Source organism: Meriones unguiculatus, chromosome 14 (assembly GCF_030254825.1).
Source record: "Meriones unguiculatus strain TT.TT164.6M chromosome 14, Bangor_MerUng_6.1, whole genome shotgun sequence".
Classification (NCBI taxonomy): Eukaryota; Metazoa; Chordata; class Mammalia; order Rodentia; family Muridae; genus Meriones; species Meriones unguiculatus.
The window spans coordinates 16546091-16571060 of record NC_083361.1 but is presented as its reverse complement, the minus strand read 5'-3'; the positions used below and the strand labels follow the sequence as shown (position 1 = coordinate 16571060).

Here is a 24970-nt window from a genome sequence, read left to right as displayed (position 1 = left end):
ACAGTTGATTCTCAGAGCCTCCCCTGACTTAGTGAGCAGTGAGTGGCTTGAGTGGTTAGAGACAGGGTCCTTGAAGTCAGACCCACATTGGCGTCCATGTTTCAAAACCTTGGGAAGGAAGGAAGTCACCTTGCTGAACCTGAAACTCTTCTTCGGTGAAAAGGACTGTACTAGATCCTGCTTTAGAGATTAAGAGTATTAAGTAAAAAATATACATGATGCCACCTTGACCCTGCTCTGTTAGAACAAGTTCTTGATTAAGTCATGAAGATAAATAATATTGCCACCATTGTTTTATTATTCTAGAATGGTTTGTAACTAAAATCCTCAAGTCCCTCTGTGTGACAGAGGAGAGGGCATTTTACTTTTCGCCATGTACATAAGAAACCATCTTGTTAACAATGGACCCCTCTGAACAATGCAATCTCACTCTCCATAAAGAACCTTTTATTACAAGTAAATCAGACAAACAGTAGCCCTTGAATGCATGTTTTACAAGAGCCCCAACACATGATTTGAAAGGTCACCAATGCCAGGTTTTAAATTAAATTTTCTCTTTCTTTAATAGTTCAGATCAGATTTTTGATTATATTAAGTTATTTGAGAGAGCCCTGCACACCTTGCTATTACAGACTATGGCGTCTGCCTGGAGAGTGACAGCCGTGTCACTGTATTGCTGCATAGGGGTTACTCTCAGCCATATGAGTGGGGGAAAAAAGAAACTTTTATGAACACCAGCTTTCCATGAGAGAGCCTTTGCTCCTGACATGCTCCAAGGAGCTGCCATGTTATTCTCTGTGCCTTACTTGCCAAATTAAAAGTAATTCAAACATCACTGGCTGAGGCTGGAATTCCTAGGCTGTTAAAAGTGTCACATAAAAAAAGTTAAAAGGGTAATTTTCCTTCGAGAGATTGCACAGGTAAAGCCATCTGATTTTCCAGAAAGTATAATGTCTCACTAAATAAATATATGCTGAAGCATGCATGCCTTATCTCTACTTGAAAGAAATGACTTTTTAAAGAAGAAAAATATGGGGTATTTGGAGAATGGATGTTAGTGATAGTATAAGGATTCTGTGTATTTGATGGAAAGAGGTGTGTTCAGAATCAGATGGGGGAGAGTGGTCATTCAAGACTTCATTCACCTTGTGGATATATTGTTTCCCCATGTAGGGGTTCGTTATTTTTTTCTTTTTTAAAAATTTTAATTTTAATTTTTTTACAATTTATTTTTTTATATATCCTGAATGAAGCCCCCTCCCTCAACTCTTCCCAGTCCCACCCTCCCTCCATCTTCCCCCAATCCTCTACCCCCCAGTTCTCCTCCTCTGTCATCTGCCCATAGCTCATCAAGTCTCATCAGGACCACCTGGATCCTCTTCCTCTTTGGCCTGGCAAGACCACATCGCCAGGGTCAAGTGATCAAAGAGTAGACAACTGAGTTCATGACAGAGGCAGCCCCTTCTCCCCTTACTCGGAAAGCCCACATGGAGACTGAGCTGTCAATCGGCTACTTCTGAGCAGGGGGTCTAGGTCCTCTTTGTGCATGGTCCGTGGTTGGTGCATCAGTCTCTACAGGACCCCCTGGGCTCAGATTATTTTTAGCTTTGTTGGTCTCCTGTCCCCTCCATGTCCTTCTGTCCCCCCTTTCTTCCATAAGACTCCCTGACCTCTGCTCAAAGTTTGGCTGTGAGTCTCAGTATCTGCTTTGATCCCCTGTTTAGTGGAGCCTTTCAGAGGGCCCTCTATAGTAGGCTCCCATCATGTTTCCTTCCTTCTGGTGTCTATCCTGTTTGCCATTCTGAATGAGATTTAAGCATTCTCCCTAGGGTCCTCCTTAGTGTTTAGCTTCTTTACATCTGTAGATTTTAGATTCTATTTATATGGCTAATATCTGCTTATAAGTGAGGGTATACCATACTTGTCATTCTGTTTCTGGGTTATCTTATTCGGGATTATCTTTTCTAGTTCCATCCATTTGCTTGCAAATTTCATGATTTTTTTGTTTTTAATAGCTGAGTAGTATTCCACTGTGTAAATGTACCAAAATTTCTGCATCCATTCTTTGGTTGAGGAATATCTAGGTGGTTTCCTGATTCTGGCTATTACAAATAAAGCTGCTATGAACAAAAAGTGGGGAAGAGCCTCTAAGTCTTTGGTACAGGAGACAATTTCCTGAACAGAACATCATCAGCTCAGGCTCTAAGATCTACAATTAATAAATGGGACCTCATGAAACTCGAAAGTTCTGTATAGCAAAGGACACTGTCAACAGAACAAAACAACAGCCTGCAAACTGGGAAAAGACCTTCACTAACCCTACATCCCATAGAGGGCTAATATCCAGAATATATAAATAACTCAATAAATTAGACACCAACAAACCAAATAATACAATTAAAAATGGGGTACAGAGCTAAACAGAGAATTATCAACAGAGGAATATCAAGTAGCAGACAAGCACTTAAAGAAATGCTAAAAATCCTTAGTCATCAGGGAAATGCAAGTCAAAACAACACCGAGAGTCCATCTTACACCCATCAGAATGGCTAAGACCAAAAACTCAAGTGACAACACATGCTGGAGAGGATGTGGAGAAAGGGGAACCCTCCTCCATTGCTAGTGGGAATGTAAACTTGTACAACCACTTTGGAAATCAATCTGGCACTTTCTCAAAAATTTGGTAGTAGCATTATCTCAAGATCCAGCTAACCATTCCTAGGTATATACCCAAAAGATGCCCCACCATTCAACAAGGACCTTTGCCTATGAAGGTTTTAAAATCACAGATTCAGTTGGATGGGCCTCAGTGGCAGCTGTCCCATGAGACTGACTTGTCCACATCATCATTTGTGATTTTGTTTCAAAGCTGGTCCATCTTATCATATCTGACTGCACTCTGTGGAGGTATGAATTTCTAGTTCCTCCTCTAAGTCTCTTATTCTGTTTTTTTTTTTCAAGGCTGTGTCTCACTGTACAACCTAGGTGTGTCTTAGCCTTTCAAGTACTGTGATTATAGACACGCAACCCACATCTGATGAGCTCTCTTCTTTGAAAACTGTGATTTTCTACTCTTTAAGAACAATGACAGTGTGCAGATGCTTTTAGGGTGCTTCACAATAGTATACATTTTTGAGGGGATATCACCATTTTGTGACAGTTTGGAGGAATTTTTTCTTATTAAGACAGAATATTATTGAGCACGTTATAAAGTTTACTTGACTTTATGTTAAAGTTAAAAAATACAACTTTAAAATATCATCAAGCTGGTTTCTGCCTTCCACCTTCCTGATGGTGAGTGCTCTCTGTTACAAACAACTCCACATTTGGCTAAGGCTGAGGATCTGGCTTGCTTCCATGTATGTGGACCTATCTGCATTGCCCAAGTGGCACGCTGGGGTTGGCTACCCAGAGGCTATTTAAGCTGTGGGCTGGCTTTCCCCAGGGTCAGATGATTGTTCAAGGTTCCTGAATAAACTGCATTGAAAAAAAATATCATCAAGCTTCCTAGCAGAGTGCTGGACTCTGGTCTACTTTTTATTTTTCTTAGGCCATTAGGATGGATAGATAATGCTGGAAGAGGCTCTGGGGGTTTAAAGTCAGCTCTTGGATGCAAGTACTACCAGATTCATTTTTTTATGACAAAGAAGAATTTAAAAAGCCCAAGACTAAACATTATTTCATTCGGGCTCTCACAAACTGCCACCACCATTCAGAGGTCTCAATGAATAATCAATTTAGAATCCCTCTATACAGACCTGTGTAATGTCTGTAGAATAAATGGTGGTATATGTATCAAGTCGTCAGCACAGGTGGAAGCAGGGGCACAACCACCATTGTCATAAATGTTATCGTCATTGCTGCCATCATCACCATCTTTGTCAGATTCATCATCGACATTATCACTACCATTACCTTCATCATGAGCATCACCATCATGACTCTGACCATCTTTGTCATCACAGCTGTTATCATCATCACCACCAACGTCATCATCACAATCACCATCAAATCACTATCATTAGCATTGTGGTCATCATTGCCATTATCACCACCACCATTGGTCATGATCATCACCATCACCACCACCACCACCACCACCACCACCACCACCACCACCACCACCAAAATCTTTGTCTTCTTTACTATCCTCTTTTAGTTTTTTCCCAAGGAAGACTCTTTTAGGACAATAGCAGTATCAAGGTTATGTTTACTAGTTAATTATTAGTCTCACTGAAACAATCTGCTATTTCTGTCAGGTAATTCAGGAAACAGCTACTCCTGTGGGTCAGTGATAGTGTATTTGTCTTGTATGCACAATGCCCTTGTATCTATCCCTAGCATCTAAAACAATTTTAGATTTATTCCAAAATTCATGTGTCATTGGCCCACTGTATGATGCATGCTTGTTTCTAGGTCAACCAATGATGTGGTGAGATGGAACATTCTCAGGTCAGGCATGAGGCCTTGAGGGATGTGAGTCAAGTGGAGAGGTGTCTCTCAGTTGGAGCAGGTGATAATGATAACTACCAAAGTTCTCACCTAGCCTCAAGCCCACATTTCACTGAAAAAATAACCCATGTCCAGAGAGCTTCTATTTTACTTTTGGCTCATGTTGAGATAGTAATGAACAGGGCTGGATTTCTGTGGCGTTATTTTTTTAAGTGGAAATATGACATAAGAAGAAATGTGCACATATCCTAAATATGTAGCATGAGGGGATGTCAGAAAATGATGCAAACACGTGATGCCGCCATCTACACCAGACACCCTACAGTATGCTCCTCACTGTCACTACCTCTTCACCATTAAAATCATGAAACTTGACTACCAATCCATAGAGTATTGCTGTCGATTGAAACTTCATCTGTAGAGAGTTATAAAGTGAGTAGTTTTGTATATGGCTTCAGTAGACCAGCATGTATGTGTGTGTGTGTGTATGTGTGTGTGTGTGTGTGTGTGTGTGTGTGTGTGTGTAATCCTGTTATTGTCCGTTTTTCATTATTGTGAAAATTAATGTGTTCTGTTGACATTTAGAATGATTCTTAGTTTTAGTTACCCTGAAAGTGCTGTTGTGATAAATACCCATTTTCAGTAGCTTTTTCTCTCTTTATTAATATCATGCAATATTTTTTCTGAAATATGTATATATTCCATTAATAAATAATTATTTTTTCATTAATTAATTTATCTATTTACTTTATATCCCAGTTGGAACTTCCCTGTCTCCACTCCTCTCAGTCACTCCCTCTCTCTCTCCAGTCCTCTCCCTCCTCCTATGCCCCTCTCTCTTTCTTCTCAGGTAAGGGAAGATCTCCCAAGGCTATCAGTCCAACTTAGCATATAAAGTAGGATTGGGTCCACCTACTTCTATTGAGGCTAGACAAGGTCGTCCAGTTAGGGGGAAAGGATCCAAAGGCAGGCAACAGAGTCAGAAACAGCCCTTGCTACTGCTGATAGAGGTTTCACAAGAGGAACAAGTTGTACATCTGTTACATATATTAAGGGGGGGGGCTAGATCTGCCCAGTCGATGCTCTCTGGTTGGTGGTTCGGTCTCTGTGAGACCCTATGGGTGCAGGTTAGTTGATTTTTTAGGTTTTCTTGCGGTATCCTCGGCCCCTCAGGCTCTTTCAATCCTTTCTCCCCCTCTTCCATAAGGTTTCCCAACTTCTTCCTGATGTTTAGTTGTGTGTCTCTGCATCTGTTTTCATTAGCTGCTGTGTGAAGCCACTCAGATGACTGTTATGATAACCTCCTGTCTGCAAGAAAAACAGAATAGTGTCAATGGTGGGCTCTCTCTCAGGGCGTATGACTCAAGATGGGTCAGTCATTAATTGTCTGAATCAAAGGTTTTTTGTGTGGGTTGGTGTCCCCCTCCTGTCACTGGAAGTCCTGCTTGGCTATTAGGGAAGAGCAAATCAAAACAACTCTGAGATTCCATCTTGCACCCCTAAGAATGGCTAAGATAAAAAACTTAATTGACAGCGCATGCTGGCGAGGATGTAGAGCTGGTGGGAGTGCAAACTTGTAGGACCACTTTGGAAATCAATGGATAATTTTTAAATGAAAGCCTTTTTCCAAAATTTTTATTTAAAAAAATATTATATCAAACTTTATCAGAGGGATTTTTTATAAATTTTCATTATTATTTAGTCCTGTTGGGTTTGTTCATTGAAATGTTTGTCATTTTATACGTGTATGTGTATCACAATGGAAAATATTTATATCCTTCTCCCAGGAGGCTATTGTAGGACAGATATTAATCAGAGCAAAGCATTTGGATAGAATGACTAAGGATGTTCTCAGAGTTTAGAGGTTTTGTGTTAAGGGATTTTAACTAACTCTCCACATAGGATGCTTTGGTAGGAGTCTGGCTAATCTGTGCGTTCTGTGTTCTGCGTCTTTATATGTGTGACAGTCAAGCTATCCTTAATATTCTTAGGCTATCATCTTTAAATGCCTGTAGGATTTATAGCATTGGGGTGTTTGTATTCTTGATATTTGTAATTTCTATTTCATTTTAATGTAAATCTCTCTCTGGTGTTTATCCAGTTCCATATGTTTTTTTTTTTTTTTTTTTTTTGAGTCAACAATTGCTTCTTTGATACTTTATCTGTTTCCTTGCTTATGATGTACTTACCTTTATTATTTTCCTTTTCCACTTTATCTGGCTCCTTTTCTAATTTCTGTTTGATAATATTAGCTGTTATCCCCTTGTTAGTTCCACCTAGAGCTGTGCACATCCGCCTTCAGCTACAACGTCTACGTTTTAACAACCATGCTTTCATTATTATCCAGAAAATGTGTTTTCATTCTCATTAAACCTTTCAACCCTTGGTTCTCAATAGTTTCATTACTACTTACTTCCTAAGAACGCTGGATATCTTAGGGTTCCCTGTTTTCTCTTTTAGCATCCTGTAGCTTAACTCCCATGCCTTCTGAGCAGCTTTAGTTTTGGATGGTAGTTCACACTTAGTTTATAACCCAGAGTATGACAAGCTTTCATACTGTTCATATCAGCCTACAAGTTTTGTGTCCTACCTCATTGCTATTTGCAGCAGCAAGCATGTTTCCGTTAGGTAAATGCCACTAATCATGTTAATATGCAGCACTTTCTCCTGATAGTTTGTGCTTGTTTTATTATTCATGATGAGTTGCTAGATGGGTTCAGTTTTCTTAATACGTTTATATACATTGCTTGTTTCTTTTTGTTTATGTCATCTTTGGGGGTTTTGTATATTTCAGGTCGTATTTCTAGCAGTGGATAGATGAGAATTGCCAATCATCCTGAGAGGAGGGGACATTTTATCTGCTCAGGGTGTTCTATCTATTCAACTGTATTTCTTGTCTTGAAGGCTTCCTTCTTTCTGTTAGCCTGCTTGTATCATCTTCTCAGTGTTTGCCAGGTGTAACTTTTCCAACTCCTTCTATATGTCTTTATTGGACCACATGTAATTCTTAAGGGGCCAGCGTCTAAGATCTTATTTTAATATAACGCCATATTCTCTTTGTTTTGAAATTAAAACATAGTTGCCTCATATGTGCCTTCTCTTTCTCCCCTCCAAATCTTCGTATGTCCACACACTTCTCTTTATTCTCCCTCAGTCTCACAGCCTGTTTTCTGTAATTGCTATTTTTACAAGCATGTGTATATGAATAAATACGTAAACAGAACCTATTTGAAAAATCTGTGTTACCTACGTGTATAAAATTTCATGGCTGACGACTTGATACTGGATAACCAATTAGGAGCTCATTTCTGGGGAAAACTATTTCTTTTACTCTCATCATTTCTTAGTTGCCTGCAGTAAGAAATATTTTTTAAAAATGTTCATGGTCTTTATCAATTAGGGAAATGCAACTCAAAATAATTTTCAGTTTCAGTTGGGCCTTATGCCTTTGAAATTGTCAAGGCTGAGGGTGTGTGACTGTCTTGTGTGGCTTCCCTCTTTTCTATGGCAGACAGCGGAGTGTCAGGCACCCCAGCCCTTCATGGGAGAACTGACTTAAGATGGATGGCATTCCTTGTGTGTCTCAGTTTACTTTTTGTTCCACTTCAGTCTTAGGTGTGCCCTTCTCAGTCCCCTGCCTCAGAGCCCATGCATTACACAGGGCACCTGTTGTCCACAGCATTTGTGATATAGATAGATAGATAGATAGATAGATAGATAGATAGATAGATAGATAGATAGATATTTGTCTCTCTGGCTCTGTGTCTTTTCCTGTTTTCTACACTTTATTCATATATGCAGGGTGCTGCGTATCACAGTATACTTACGGAGGCCAGAGCACAGCCTGCAAGATTTGATTCTCTCCTTCCAGTTTGGGGGTTCTGGGGAGCGAGCTCAGTTGCCAGACTTGTTGGCATCACCTATACTTGTTGAGCCATCTCACTGGTCCTGTTCCTGTTTTTAAGATTCCCTTTTGTTTGGCTCTTAAGACATTTCCCTTTTCTACTTCATGGGCAGGTGTATTAGGAGGAAAACTTGTGTTGATGATTGTTTTTTTTTTTTTTTTGTCTGTTTCTTCCTTTATCTCTAATATTTAACTTTTTCATTTCTTGATAATCTGGCAGGCTTGAACCCAGTTTATTCTAACTCTAGTCCCATGAAATTCTCTATACCTCTCCTAGTTCGATCCTTCCTAACAAATACCCCTTTCTGGTCCTTTTTGACTATTAATTGACAAATGTCTAATGGAAAAATATCAATATGCACCAATTTAGATTCATCTCAATAGCTTACATTAATAGTCTTTGTGGATTTTTTCTTTCTTTTGAAGTCTTGGCTACTACAGAAATAAATACTGATTGCTTTGAATGAAACGTCTTTTAACATACGGGTGACATTTTGGTGTGTGTGGTACTGGGGACTCACACAGGACAGGCAAACACTCCACCGCATTTTTCTGTAAGCTTTATTTCATTTTCAGTTTTGGTTATGTGTGTCTGTGCTTAGGTATGGACATGTGAGTGCAGGTGCCCATATAGGCCAGATGTGTCTCTTCATCCTTCCTAGCACTTGTTTTTTTTTTTTTTTTTGTTTTGTTTTGTTTTGTTTTTTTAACTTGTGTCTTTCAAGGCTTCTTCTGTCATAAGTTCGTAGAGACTCCAAATAACTTCTTGCGAACTATTTAGAAGACAGATACTTTAGTTTCATTGCCAGTGACAGCTGTTTGGTTATCAATGGATAGAACTAGGAAGGACGGTTGGAATCTGGGTTCTTAGGAAACAATGTAAGTCTGATTTGGTTTTCAATTCAAGGCTTGGGATAGTGACTAGAAAAGGAAATTTCAGTCTTGCCACCTTTTGACATGTCTGAAGACCCCCCTCACTTCCTGTGGCTGAGGTAGTGCTTCGAATAACCTGTTACCACAGGGGTGGCAGAGGTCATAGGAGATACAGAAAGAAAGGGAACTTTTTGATATAAATGTATGTGAGCATAAGGTGAAATAGCAGTTGAGAAAATTAGCCTGCTACTGTACTGCAGGGAAAGGCCAGCGGTTCAAACAATTAAATCCAAACAGGAAAATACACCTTTCCCCTTGCTCCCCCCAAAGAGGAAGATGTAATCAGACCAGCTTCACTGTCTATGAGATGCACAGAGCTTCAAGGATATGTGATTGTTGGTGTGAGATGGGTCTCCCCTTAGATAAGCTGGGATCCAGTGATCTATCAGTAGGTATATGTTAAGGTGTGCTGCTGTAACACTTTAGTCTCAGGTTTACCGTCATAAAGGGGTTTATTTTTCACTCACATTGCACATCCATTTTAGGTCAGCTAAAATTGTCTTGTGTTTTGCTGAACCCACCTAGAGATTTTCATGATTTTATTGCAGGGGGAAAAAAGAGCCTAGATCAATGCAACACACATACAATGACTCTTCAAGCTTCCTTTTTTGTGTATATGTTGTATATGTATGCTTTCGTGTGTTGGATGCATATATGTAGGTATGCCTGTGTTTGTGTGCGTGTGTGTCTAGAACTCAGAGATCGACGTTGGATGTCTATTTATCTTACTTTCTACTATGAGGCAGGGTCTCCCTTATACCAGAGCTTACTGGTTTGGTGAATCTAGCTATCAAGCTTGCCCCAGGGATCCTCTGTCTCTGCCTCCAGAGCCCTGGTTTTACAGATGACTATGATGCCTGCTCTTTATGTGTGTGCTCAGGATCTGAACTCTGTTCCTTACACTTGTACAAGGAGCACTTTAAACACTGGACTGTCTCCACAGAAGCCTAACGGAACCCTTTCACAAGGAAATGTAGTAACTGATCATATCCTTCACCGTAACAATGGATTCCTGCACAGAGGAAGGGACTTGCTACCTGAGAGTCTATTACTGGAGAGATTCTGCATCTTCATCAGTGGCAATTAAAAATGTTTGTCTTAAAAGCACTAGGAATGTTTTTTTTTTCTTTTCTTTTTTTTTCTTAGCCTACCTATCTCTACTCTGCAGCCTAACTGTGACATAGTCTCACCTAGATTTGTTTTTATCATCTCATTTGAATTACACCTGCCTACCCGAGCTGTGCTATCATCCTTTAGAGCACTTTCTAAGCCACTGCACTGCAACTGTTGATAGTGTGAGGCAGACCTTCCTTATGAGACCCCTCTAGTTAGCAAATGCAGACTTCCTTGAGGATTTCAAGTACTGTTATGGTGGTGCACCGAAAGCAGGAAGAGTCCATCTGTTTGAGGACTTCCACTCTTCAGAATATATTGTTGCCACCTTTTTCCTTCTGCTAAAGCACGCTGGAATGGTGAGCTGAAAATTCTCCGAGCTTCAAATGTATACGGAGTTTGGGGTGTCTGCAGTCTGGAAGTGAGGTGAGTGATTTTCCCACCACCACACTCAGATTCCTATGTCACCTTGAGGGACCATTTGTTTTCCAAACTCTGGGTCTTTCAAGGTGTCTTTATTTCCCCTGGGGTTTTGTCCTCCTTCTTGACTCTTACTCAATATTTTTTTAATAAGGCATAAATTAAGCCTCCAGCTGTGTCTTATCACTCACATAGCTTAAGTAGTATGTAATCTTTCAAGACAAAAGAAATTCCAAAGATAAAAAAAATTAAATTACCTTTAATCCCATGACCAGAGATAAGCACTGTTAATGCCTTAGTGACTAGACCTCCTGAGTCTATGGGCAGTTTTAATGATGTCACATTGTATGATCTTCTTCCTGGTGCCTGTGTGTTCTGGAGACAGGTGACTTGGGATCACAAGCTAGTCTACTGCTTCCTGTCTGGTGGGCTTGGGAGTCTTCTAAATGATTTTCCAACAAATACTCTCATTTGTGAAATGGTAACTTTTCCCACAGGATCATTCATCTTATGTGATTATGTACTTCTTAGAAATCTGTGTGACATGCATTAAGTGCTTTAATGTTATTACTATATGCTTTATATTTTATGAAGTTTATTGAATGTGTCTAAAGTGGTTTTCTTTTTGATATATAGGTGTCTGTGATTCCATAGGTGTGAGTCTGTGGCATGTAAATGCCAGGACATGTGTGGAGGGCAAAGGACAACCTCTCATGTCTGAACCTTACCTTCTTCCTTGATTGCAGGAAGGATTCCTTTTCTGATGTTTTCTGCTGAGAATACCATGGTAGTTGCCCTTGAGATTCTGGGTTCTCCTGCCTGTGTCTCCCATCTCTCTGTTAGAGAAGAGGAATTACCTTCCATCATTGTTGCTTCTAGGTTTTACAGAGAATCTCTGCATTCAAATGCTACTTCTTATATTTGGGTGGCAAGTGCTTTACCATTGAGCCATATCCCCAGCTCTGATATTGATGCTGTGTTCACTTAATGTTGTGTTAAACATATTTATCCAACAGTCAACATACATAACCCATATCGTGCCTTTTAATGAAATAATTATATTGCAATACTATTGTATAACATTATTCTTTTACTCAGTTTCCCATAGTAGGGTTTTTAGGATGTTGTCAATTTTTTAAAAACTGATTTTATAAAAGTTTTGCTCATACAATCTTTCTTTATCCTCTTTTCTGCTGTGTCCCCTGAGCTATAGATGCAGGGGCTGTGCTCTAGAGGTATCCACTAGGTACGGCCTCCACATGATCTGTTGCTCTTTGTATTGCATCCAGATGTTAAGAGCCAGGAGACCAACTAAGAGCAGAGTTCCTACTCTGCTGTGAGACAGTCTCTTCCAGAAATTTCTGAATAAACAAGACTGTAACAATTGTAGTATCAGTGGGCATGGTAACATGTAAGGGGAAAATTTTCCTATATAACTACAGACACCTAATGACTGATGGGAGAAGCAGAATTAGCCTCTCCCAGGAATGAGCTCCCTTATCGGCTATTCAGTACAGAGTGGTCAGCCTGAGAACCATGCACACACAAACAACAAAAATAGACTCAGTGGGTTGTGTGTTTGTCTACATACATGCATACATACATGTGAATACACATACATTTATACATACTTACATTTGTATCTTGTCTTAGTCATTGTCTCATTGCTAAGACACCATGACCATGACAACTCTTATAAAGAGTGCATTTAATGGTTTCTTGCCTACAGTTTCAGAGCTTTAGTCCACTCTTGTCATGGCAGGGAGCATGGCAGTGCTGACAGTTCTGCATCCTGATTCACAGGCGGCAGGGAAAGAGAGACGCTGAGGCTAGCTTGGACTACTGAAGCCCCAAATCCCGCCCCAAATCCCACCCCAAGTGACACGCTTCCTCTAACAAAGCCACACCTACTCCAATAGGGCCACACCTCCTGATTCCTCTCCAGTAGTGCCACTCCTGGATGATCAAGAATTCAAATGTGTGAGCCTGTGGGGGCCATTCCTGTTCAAACCACCACATATACGCATGTAACAATACTAATCAAAGAAAAGGAGGTTGTGAGCTTGACTGAGGTTACATGGGAGGGGTTTAAAGGCATATAGCTGGGAGGGGGCTGATGGAAGAAAGGGAGGGGGAAATTGATGTAATTCTGTTTCCATTAAAAAAGTAAATAGCTTAAAAATATTTTTGCATGAATATTGATATGAGGACTCTCTAGAATTCTAATCTTGTTGTAAACTTTCACTGTTTAAAGTCTCCAGGGGTCTCTATTCCAATACTTCTGTTCCATTTTATTGTGTGTGTGTTTTAATTCTTGTTTATTTAACAGTAGGAAAGTTTGTCGCATTGTGACATAAACTCATGGTAGACATATGAAATGTTGAGTTCTTCCCCCCTTTTGGCTTTTGTGTGTGAAGGGGGATGGTCTCTCCTGCTTGAATCTCTATTCTGTTTCCTAGTTTGTACTTCTCTCCCTCATTCCCTTCCCCACCTTCTCTCTGGGGGGACCCTTTTCCTCATGAATTTCTATGTTTTTAATGAGATGATAGCATCACAGTCAGAATACAGAGACACATAAAGGAGAAAACTCTTTCCCCTGTAAGTACATCCAAAGACCACTTCTGAACTGTTAAGTCTGAGAGGTATTAACTCTGCTGTTATTGGAGCAGCAGACATGGTTCTTGGCTATCAGTGTGCCACAGGATCTCAGTTGGTGCCAATCCTCTAGTTCATATGTTGAGACTTGATCCCATCACGAGTACAGCCTTTAGCTGTCCCCGAATCTGCCAGTGCCCTGGTCTTCCCGCCTTCCTAACTTCATAAATAAATTTCTGTTATTTATGATCTACCCAATAATTCTAGCATCCCAGAGGCACAAAGGTGCTGCCTGTTACAGCGCAAATCACTGGGCTTTGTACCAAAAGCTGCTGAGATCTGAAACACTGCATGAACACCTACACTCTGACACATTCCCGAGAGAAATGCATGCTGCTTGTTTGAATAGCCTGTTTTGAGGACCAGGACCCCTGTTATGCACGCAAGGCAATTGTGCATGCTACCAGCAAAGATCTACTTTTTGCTCAGTATGTCTCCTGTAGTTCCAATCCACACTGTTACCCAGCAGCACGGGTATTATGCCCACAGTGGATGGATCCTAATTTATTTGATATGAAAGATGTCTTAAGTTGCTCGCTGTTATGAACTTATGATGGCAATGAATCATACACTCCAGCTGCTGTTTGTGTGCAGGCAAAGGTCTTCTTAGAAGACAGTTCTTAAGTGGGAATGCTTGTAAATGGTCAGGCAGACATAAAATTTGAACTCTTTTATTGTTCTCCAGAAAGAGAAAATCGTATGCACTCACTGAGTGTCAGAGTTCCTGTCCCCTGGTACCATGGCCAAAGACAAAGCAAACGTGATGGAGCTTTCCCAGGCACAGAGGAAGTGCACTGCACTTCTATTTAATTTTAATTCTTTGTTACATATTTTAAATGAATTCTCAGCTATTAGCATTTGGGGGGGATATCATCTCTGCCCATTTTTTTTTAAAGGATCATTTTTAAAGGATCATTCTTTAATCATAAGTATACTTACAATATGGTTGCAAAATTTTTTCAGTCTATCAGACAATTTTTGTGGGCCTTTTGCATGCTGAGAGAAATTTAATTCACCTTATGTTTTATGGATGTATCCTTTCTTGTTATTTTCCTCTTTGATTTCATGCTTTAGACAAACTTACTCAACTCTGTTATTTATTTATTTATTTTTTTTGTGGTACTGGGGTTTGAACCTAAGGCTTTACATATGTTAATCAAGTAGTCCATCACTTCCCCCCCTCCTTGCTTTTCTTTTGAGATGGGATCCCACTGGGTTCACTCAGTTCTGAACTGGCTGAGGGACACACAGTCTGGACCCTCCCACCTATGAGGCTGATCATCTCTTCTTTCAGTTTTTCAACAGATGACTTTTTTTTTTCTCAGCTACAGCATATTAAACACGTTTGCAGACACTGTCCATAAAAACTTAAAAATCATGACCTTGTGAAGCTTGCTTTCAGTGTGGAGAGACAGGTAGAAAACCAAATGGTTAATGAACTGGGAGGACTTCCTGATGCTAAGTAGTGAGAAAACAAAGCAGGAAGGATGTGAATATTTGCTTAGATTTTCTTCCATTGATGTAAGCCGTTTGAAATTTTTATTTGTCTACGGATTACATTGGGATAAGACCCCCTGATATAGTTTTAATCCTTTTACTGAAAATGTTGTTTCTCCATATAACTTAAAAGACAGCTTTAGAGCCATTACAAACAAATTTGGGTCCTTTTTTCTTTTTCTTTTTCTTTTGGCAGGTTTCTGTACAGAAGTTGACTTGCACAGTTCATAGGCAGAGTAAGAGTTTGAGAGCTAGGATTTGGCATAAATTTTACAAAGTGTATAAAGAGTCTGTGTTTCTCTACAATAACAAAAACCAGAGACTGCAAGAGCAGTTGTATGTACAAGACACGGAGATATTGCTTCACTTGCAGGCAGGCTGCTGACCAGACAAGGAGACCAGGCAGAGAAGTGGGGATGGGCAGAGGAGAGCGCTGCGTGCAGAGGAGGATGGAGAGGGGCAAGGGGGTTTCCCAGCATAAATCTACAGGCAGGAGCTGGAGTCCACAGGCCTGGGGATGCTGAAAGCCAGCCATGCTGGTGCTGGCTATGGTGGTGTAGGCAGGCAACAGAGCCCAGAGTGTCCACCTGCCCAGCCCCTGATGCCTGGCTCTTCAGGTATCCACTCAGAGAAGATCTGGGATAAGGATGCAGGGCCAGCTGGGTCAACTGGCCAGAGAGGAAAGGAGGAGCTCGCTCCCTGGAGTCTGTCTTGGAAAACAGGAGAAGCTGGCTCCTTCCCTCATCTTCCTCACCTCTGGCCTGCCCTATCCATCCTATTAACCTCCCTACACTGTCAAGAAGTCCACAATTCCCCAGAGCAGGTACATAAGCAAGGGGCCTCTAGCGTCTCTTGAGGAGGCAGGACAGGAGAGGTCACTTGACTTCTGCTCTTCCTGGGCCATCAGGCTGGCAGGTGGAGCTCACCTGGAGGGTGGGAGCAGCCTGTCCTAGAGGGACAGTACATGCAGGCTGGGTGGAGGCGCAGGGCAGTCACAGGTTCTGGCAACACTGTAGCTTATTGGGTGACTGTCCATCCCTGGTGGGTGACATATTAATGTCCACCACGCTGCTGCCAGGGGACTCATCATGGGCTGCAGAGTCAGCGATTTGTTTCTGTGACACAGTGCGGTAGATTTCTGCGAGGATGTTCTCGAATGCTTCCTCCGCGTTGGTGGAATCCAAGGCTGAGGTCTCAATGAAGGACGCGTTGTTCTCTTCTGCAAAGGCCCAGGCCCTGGTCAGTGGGCACAGCTCGAAGGTGGCCCAGGTCGCTCTCGTTGCCCACCAGCATGATGACAGCGTTGCTGTCTGCATGATCTCGCGGCGCCTTCAGCCGGCGTTCCACATTCTCGCATGTCCAGTGCTTGGCAAGGTCATCTACCAGCAGTGCGCCGCCCGCTGCACCGCGGTAGTTCGCGGAGGTAGTGGCACGTTGGGGCTCCTGGCCGGTGGTATCCCAGAGTTGACGCTTGATGGCCTCGCCGTCCACCTGAATGCTGCCAGTGGCGAACTCCAAACCGATGGTACTCTTGCTCTTTAGGTTGAACTCGTTTCCGGTGAATAAGCTGAACTCGTTTCCGGTGAATCGTGACAGCAGGTTGCTCTTGCCCCGACCTCAGTCCCCTTGAATAGGTAGTCATATTCATTGTCCCAGGTCCCCACTGTCCTGGCGCTTCTGGCGTGATCGCCCTCCCCCCCTTTTTTAATATGACATCACTCCACCTCTGCATGGGACTCAGTCTACAGCAGGCACTGTGGCAGCATTTTGTTGCTCCTTTACATGATCGTCCGTTCCTCATCACTCTTTAATCCCCGCGCCCCCGCCATTCCTTTTCAGTATCCTGTTAGGTATTCCGCTCTGTTTATATTTGCAGATGAATTTTAGAGTCATGTTGTCAAGTTCCATATAAAAATCACTTTTGAATTTTATTTAATAATATTAAGTTTGTAGATTAATGCTTAAGGACTTAAAATCAATTCCGTATTGAGTTGTCTCATCCAGAGACATGGCTCATGGAGCATTGATTCTGCTTGCTTTTATTTTCTCATCAGCGCTGTGAATATTTTTCATCTGGATTGTGCACCTTTCTCTTTCGTGTTATCTCAGAGCACTTCCGTCCACACCTCTGGGTGTGTGTTCTGCCTGTGCCCTACCATCTTGATAACTCTCAGTTACCACGGAGGCCTCAGTTTCCTCATATGCAGAATTACTATACAGTTACGTGACTCTAGTTGAGCGTGCTGGCACACGCCTGCCATCTCAGAGCTCAGGAGGCTGTAGCCAGGGAATCACCCATTCTGGATCAGCCTGGAGTCCATAGCATGGCCCTGCCTAAAGAAAGAAGGGAAACAAACAGACGTTAAGAGGCTGTGCTCCACACAGAGGTGGATGAGAACTGGCTGAGCTGGAGTCAGCTGGAGTTAGTCATGGACACATGACTGTGAAGATATTTTTATTCCCTGGGTTTTGTGTTCTTTCGAGAATTTCTGGTTTGTGATTTGCATGGCCATATGTCATCTATAGAAAGCAGTATAAACACGGTTTGTAATTAGTTTTATCATTTGCCGTCTTCTCCCCCCACATACCTTGCAATCAGAAAGAGCTCCTTACATTGGCGGTGAGGTGCTCAGCAAGGTGATAAGGATCTTCTATTGTCAGATCCTCCGCTCACCACCTCTAACGCTTTAATTCTGCAAATCGTTTTCTGTCTCTTTGAACTCATTCCCCGGCTCTATCAGTTTTCTCTTTTCTCCCTCAGCAAAAGCAAATTGCCTTGTGATTTCCTCTTATTTTTACAGAGTCTGTGTTCTTATGACTTCCTTGAGAGAGAAAAAGCAGATGGTGTCTAAAATTTCCTGAGCAAATTTCCTTGAAAATACGATTCTCGTCTGTAGTGGCGTGTGAGTCTTAAGTCTCTCTTCAGATGTGGAGGTTGTTTTAGCCAGCCTCGTCTTACCGTAACATCATGCTTGCTTTCTTTTAACCTTGGGCTGGAGAGACGGCTCGTGCTGTTCTTCACAGGTTCCCGGGTCCCACATCCAGTCCCACAAGGGCTTGTAATCATAGCTTCAAGGAATCTAACACCCTCCTTTGGCCTCTGTAAACACCCTCAAGCACATGGCATATCCTCTCACACACAAACACACATGCATAAATGAAGATAAAAAGAAAATATTTAAATTTAAGCTAGAATATGGAAAGCCGTAGTTATCCTCGGTAGTGGTAGGAAGACATGGTGGATGTATTTCCTCTCTTGGCTAGTACTTGACATTGCAACTTAGCTGTCTGTGGTGCTATTACTGTTACTGCAGGACTTCCTCATGCTGGAAGGGAGATGCCATTGTCTGACATCAGCAGGTCGAAGGTGTCTGTGACCTTGAGAGTGTGTGGAGGGACCAGGACACCTTAATCCACTCCTCCTCCTGATTTGCCAAAGATTATTACACTCAGCTTCATTTTCATTGAAATGTTTAACCAACCTGTCATCTGTTAGCTTTTATGGAGGAGAAATTGCTTTGTTACTGCTCAGAGTTCACAGCTGGCCGGGACTGATCATTGCCTTTGTCCTCTGGTAGCGAACATGATGCCTTCTAGCATCCTGAGAGCTAGCCAGTAGGGATGAAGCTTCCAGGAGAGTACTAGCTCAATTCCTCTATGTTCCATGACTCCACGATGCGATATCTTGTCTTCAGCAACAGGGACGTACTGTCAAGTTCTGGAAGACAACCGAAAGCGTTGTTAATGTTTGGAAGATGCATGGAATTTCACCAGCCAACAAATAAAAAATCAAATATCCCATTCCTGTCACTTGGCTTTTTATTTATTAGAATGTAATGTCTAGTGTTAGCCCCCATTATAGGGTAACTTCATTTAACACACTCAATCTATCTATCTATCTATCTATCTATCTATCTATCTATCTGTCTGTCTGTCTGTCTATCGTCTACTTACCTACCTACCTATCTGGAAGTTTCCATATGGCTTTCCATATGGCTTTAGATTTAGTTTTTCTCCCCGTATTCCTCCTCTTACTCTTTCTCTGATGTCCAGTAACCACTCTGTACTCTTGGGCCTTTTTAAGTGTAATGTGTGATTTTATTTTTTACTTTATGCTTTGCCACAGTTCTTATTTTGGACAACGTTTTACTTTTATGACCTGAAACAAATAGTACACTTCCTTTGCTGCACTAGTCAACTCAAGCACCAGAACCACTGGTAGTTTCTCTGATTCCTCTTCAGGAAGTGAATTGAACCACGGCCACTTCCTGCTACACTTACATTATTTTTTTTGTATTAACTTTATTGAGATGGAATTCACCTAAATCTCACTCGTTTATAGAGTACAAGTCTATGATTTTCAGAACTCTCAGTTCCACTATCCCACTTTTAGAAAGTCTTCACCATTTCAGAAAGCAACCCAAACCATGGCTCTCACTTCCTAACCATCTATTCCTGCATAGGCAATCGCCAGCATACGCCTCACGCTCCATGTGTCTAGTCTGGAGAGTGTAGGTAAATGGGATCACACGATACTGGTTTCCACCAACTTCCATTTTCAGAACTTAAATTTCCGTTTCCTTAGAATGTTAGGGAATGAGTTTTATTGTGATGGCTTCATACATACGTGCAGCTTCGCTCTTTGTTCTTTTCAGCATCCCCTACTGTCTTCATCCATGTCCTGCCCACCCCTTTCTGCTTCCCTTCCTCCCCGGGAATTGCACCCCCAATGCTCTCAAATTCACACGTTCCATCGACATCTCTTGTTCCTCCTCTTTCCTCCCTTTAGATGCCTTCATTTTCCCTTATAGTTCTCCCTCTACTCCTATGTCCAACATCATATATATGTATGTATATATAATATATATTTGGTTGTGGAGTCCTCATATTAGAGAAAATGTGCAGTATTTGTCTTTCTAGTTGAGACTTGTTTTGTTAAATCAATGTTTTCTAGTTTCGTCCATATTCCTTTCGTGTCTTATGTTTTCTTTTTTTTTCATTTAGCTGAATAAAAGCTCATTTTTTAAAATGATCTATCTATCTATCTATCTATCTATCTATCTATCTATCTATCTATCTATCTAGCTAGCTAGCTAGTTTATGAGTGTCCTATATGCATGTACACCTGCATGCCAGAAGAGAGCACCAGATCCCATTATAGATGGTTGTGCACCACCATGAGGTTGCTGGGAATTGAACTCAGGACATCAGGAAGAGCAGACAGTGCTCTTAACCACTGAGCCATCTCTCCAGAAAAACCTCATTTAAAAAAAATAACTAGCTCATTCTTTTCATATATTCACTGGATATCTAAACCTGTTCTATTTCGTGGTATCATAATAGCTCATCGGCAAACATGGACATACACAAGTCTCTGCGGGCATTGACTTAGAAGCCTCCACATAAGTGTCTAGGGGTGTTGTATCTGGTCTTATGGGAGTTCTGTTCTCAGTTTATTTGAGAATCCTCTGTACTGATGTTTACAGTGGCTAGAAAGGTTTACAATCCCATCTATAATGTATAAACGGTCCTCTTTCTCTATATCCACACAGCATTTTTTGCTGTCTGCTTTCATGCTGATAGTCATCTTGACTTTGGTGAAATGAATATTAATGAAGTTTTAATGTCCATTTCTATGGTGGCTAAAGTTGTTGAGCACATTTTCAAGTATTTATTGGGTATATTTCTTGTTTGTGAACTATCTATTCCATTGAATATCTCATTTATTGATTGAAATGTAGTTTTTGCTATTTAATTTGTTTCAGTTCTTTATAGATTCTTGATATTATTACTATATATAGTTTTCACCCTTTCTGTAGTCCCTTTCTTTAACCTGTTAATTGTTGCCTTTGTTGTGTTGATGTTTTTTAAGTCCATAAAGCCCTATTTTTCAACTTGTGGGGGTTATTTCCTGTGTTGTTAGAGTCCTTTTCAGAAAGTCCTTGTCTTTGTCTCTTGAAGTATTTAACTAATATTTTCTTGTAGCAGATCTTATCTTCTGTTGGCTGAATTAGTTTTTAAGTACAGTGAAAATTAGTTTTTAAGTACAGTGAGATATTTTGGTATGGTTTCAGTCTCTTAGGTTGAACTATACAGCTTTTGAGCATGATTGGTTGAAGAGGCTGTGCTCAGACACTCTTCCAGTGGGTGTTTTAACACTGTTTCTCAAAGGCTAGTAACTTTTAGTTCCTATTTTTTAGTTCTTTGTTCTATTCTACATGTCTGTTTTGTGCCAATACTCTGCTGTTCTTGTCACTATAGTGCTGTAGTATAATTTGAGTTAAGGTTCTCTCTATCTTTTTTTCTTTTTAACTTTCAGATGTGAGAGCAAATATGTGGTACCCAGGTACTTGTCTGGCTTATTTAATTAACCTAATGTCTTTTTTTTTTCTATCAGCTTTGTTGTATATTAAATGATTACACTTTCTTTGAGACATAGGCATTTTAGCTTACTACACTTACTTGGTGATTTAGCCAACTTTTTGCATGTATCAATATATGCTCCCTTTTACTGCTATGCTGTATTCCATAATATGGATGCTCCTGGATAAATGCCTAAAAGTGCAATTGCTGCACCAAATGGCAACTGAATATTTCATTTTGTAAGAAGCTGTCATACCACTTTACATTCTCATCAATGCTGTGTAACTGGTGTAGGATCTCTGCAGACTTGCTGGCAATGGATTTGTTGCAGGTTTTAGTTTTATAGGTTTGCAGTGGTAGCTCAGGGTAGCCTTAGCTTGCAGTTTGTTAATGGCCAATCATGTTGAGCAGTCTTTCTGTTATTTGCTATTTGTATGTCTTCTTCAGTGACTTCATATGTTGGTCATAGCTTCCATTTATATCACTAGCTTTTTTTTATGTAAAAGTTGGAGTGTTGCCTATTCTAGAAATTTGTTTCTTATTGAATTTATGATTCAGCAAACAAATATTTTATCTGTACCTTGTCTTTTTGTAATAATGAAAATTTATTATTTTTTAGATTTTTACAAATATTTTGTAAAAATATTTTGTAGAACAAGAAACTTTATTTTCTGTGGTGTTAGGAATCAAACACAGAGCCTTGTGCAAGTGTTTTCACTGCTGAGCTAGCCACAGTCTAAAGACTTTAACTTACAGTAAACTTAATGAAATATTTTTATGGTTCAGCATTTTGATGTCAAGTCTAAAAAATAGTTACTTACTAGGATCTCAAATCTTATTTTTTCTTTCCTTTTTGTACTAAGAGCAGTAGAATTTTATTCTATATGTGTAAATTCCTGTCCTGTTTTTGCATTAGCTTTTCTAAAAATTGGATGTTTGCATCTTTGTTCACGTGTGCTTATGAAAGTTGTCCCATTACCCGAACATTTTTACAGTTTCTTTTTTTTTAATTGAAATCACATTTTTGTTCCAGATCTCTTGGACAAATTTGTCAACTACTAGACTGTGTTTCGTTCCATTGATTTGTGTGTTTATTTTCTGGCAATACCACTATCTTATTGCAGTTATACATGAGGCCTGATGTGCGTGATTCCCTTTATTTTATTTTTCATTTTCAAGATTATAGATACTCTATGGCCTGTGGTGATCATGAATTTTTCTACCCCATTGTGTGCTCCTATGAAGCCCTTTAGTAGATTTGATAGGAATACTGCATCTGTATATCAGCTTGTGGGACCTGAAATCTTTACCGCGCTGAGTCTTCCAATTCCTAAGTTCAGTATGTCTCTCCACTTACTTGCCTATAATTTCATCATCTTTACTAACATTTTTGTAATGCTCTACATACAGATTTTATACATGTTTTATGGTAAAAAGCATATTCCTTGAAGCAATTATAAAAGGTAATATATTGTTAGTGTTGATTTCTACATATTCATTGTTTGTGCACAGACACAGGATTGGATTTTTAACGTTGACATATCTTGTGTTCTGTAATGTTTCTGGACACTCTTACTAGTTCTAGGGTTTTCAGGGGGTTATGAGTTTGTTGCCAAGTGTGTCATTTGCAAACAGGGATAGTTTTATTTCTTCCTGCCTCATTCATGTAACCCTTGGTGCTTTTTCTTTCATTATTTCAGCGGCAACAGCACTCACCCTATTTGGAACTAAAGCAGTGAGAGTGGATAGCTTTGTCTTGTTTCATGTACTAATGAGAAGACCCATGTTCTCCCACCAGGAAGTATGACAATGGCTCCAGTCTTTTGGTAGTGATCATTATCAGGCACATTTGAGTGTCTGCCATTCCTAACTTGCCAAAAGTATGTGTCATCAAAGAATCGACCACTGAGTTCAGGTCAGAGACAGCCCTTGTTCCCCTTACTTGGAAACAACTTGGATGATGAGTTGCCATGGGCTACATCTGTGCAGGGGTTCTAGGTTATCTCCACGAATGGTCCTTTGTTAGAGTATCAGTCTCAGAAAAGACCCCTGTGCCCAGATTTTTTGGTTCTGTTGCTCTCCCTGGGGGGCCCAGCCTTACCAGGTCACAGAAGAAGATAATTGCAGCCAGTCCTGATGAGACCCGATAGGCTAGGGTCAGATGGAAATTAAGGGGTACTTCCTTTATCAGTGGACTTGGGGAAGGGCATGGGAGGAGAAGAGGGAGGGAGGGAAGGATTGGAACAGGACAAGGGAGGGAGCTACAGCGGGGATACAAAATGAATAAGTTGTAATAAATAAAAAAATAAATTTTTGTCATTAATGACAAAACAGTGTTTTGTTGTATTGTTCTGCTGTGTTGGTCTTTGTTAACTTGTTGCTATGGTATATTTCATTAATTTTTTAAAAAAGACTATCATTGTACAATAGGTTGTTTTCTGAAAACTGACAGTAAGGCCTCATTGCCGAAGACAACACCCACAGAACTCACTGAACAGAGAGAGGTAGAGCTGGTGCCTACACTGAACCTTCACCCTCAAGTTCTAGTGTCTTTGACATGAGAAGGAACTCTGCAGGCTACCAAAAGAGAAATGTAAACAGCAACCCAACCATAAAACCTTTGGGCTACAATCTCTCCTGCCTGAAAAAATATACTATGACAGTGGTGGCACAAAGCTCATGGGAGTAACCAGCTGAGGTCTGGTTTGACATAAGGCCCACTCTCTGAGATGGAACTCATACCTGACATGGCTAAGATGAGCAAGAATCAGAGACTATGTAACCAGGACACCTAGAGGAAAACCAAACATCACTTGTCTAAAAACAAAACCCCACAAAAACAATAAAATGACTCCTAATGATATTTTGCTCTACTCATAGATCGGTCCTTTATCCAGCCATCATTAGAAAGACTCTTTCCTGCCACTGATGTGGACAAATTCAGAGGCCCACAGCTAGACATTATGGAGAGAGAGAGGGAAGGACAACTTTAAACAGATGTCTTCATCAAGACTCTTCCCTCAGAGCTCAGGGAGGACACCAGGAGAACAAGGCCCTCTAACATAACTGAGCAAAGCTCGTACAAACTCACAGAGACTGAAGCATAAATCACAGGGTCTACAGAGGTCTGCACCAGATCCCCTACAGATGTACTATAGCTTTCTGTTTAATACAATCATGGGACTCCTTGGGGCTTTTGCGTTTTTCTGTGGGCTCATCTTTTTCAACTTTGATATGATGGTTTTTGTTTTATCTTATATTTTATTTTCTTATGTTTTGTTGTTATCTCTTAGAAGCTTGCTCTTTTCTAATATGAGACAGAAAGAATGTGGATCCAGATGGAAGAGGAGGTGTGGAGAAACTGGGAGGAGTAGAGGAAAGTGAAACTGGATTTAGATTATATTGTGTTAGAAAAGAACCTGTCTTCAATAAAATAGAAAAATTTTAAAAATAATAAAAAAGACTGTCATTGTGTAACTGAAATAGATCCTACTTGATCATGGTGTAAAATTCTTTTTTTACATAATGTTGCATTTACTGATCATTAGCTAAGAACTTTTACATATATTTTCATGTAAGACATTGCACTGTTTTCTTTCTTGTGCTTTCATCATCTAGCTTTTTATAACAATG

At 40.5% G+C, this 24970-nt stretch overlaps 1 protein-coding gene and 1 pseudogene across 6 annotated transcripts in view; one reads left to right on the top strand and one right to left on the bottom strand.

Annotated features, from left to right (window-relative positions):
* Hs3st4 (heparan sulfate-glucosamine 3-sulfotransferase 4) overlaps positions 1-24970 on the top strand; it is a 426554-nt gene that overhangs the window by 86764 nt on the left and 314820 nt on the right. The window lies entirely within an intron of this gene.
* The window catches only part of LOC110559586 (ras-related protein Rab-11B-like), an 88031-nt pseudogene continuing 79027 nt past the window's right edge, over positions 15967-24970 (bottom strand).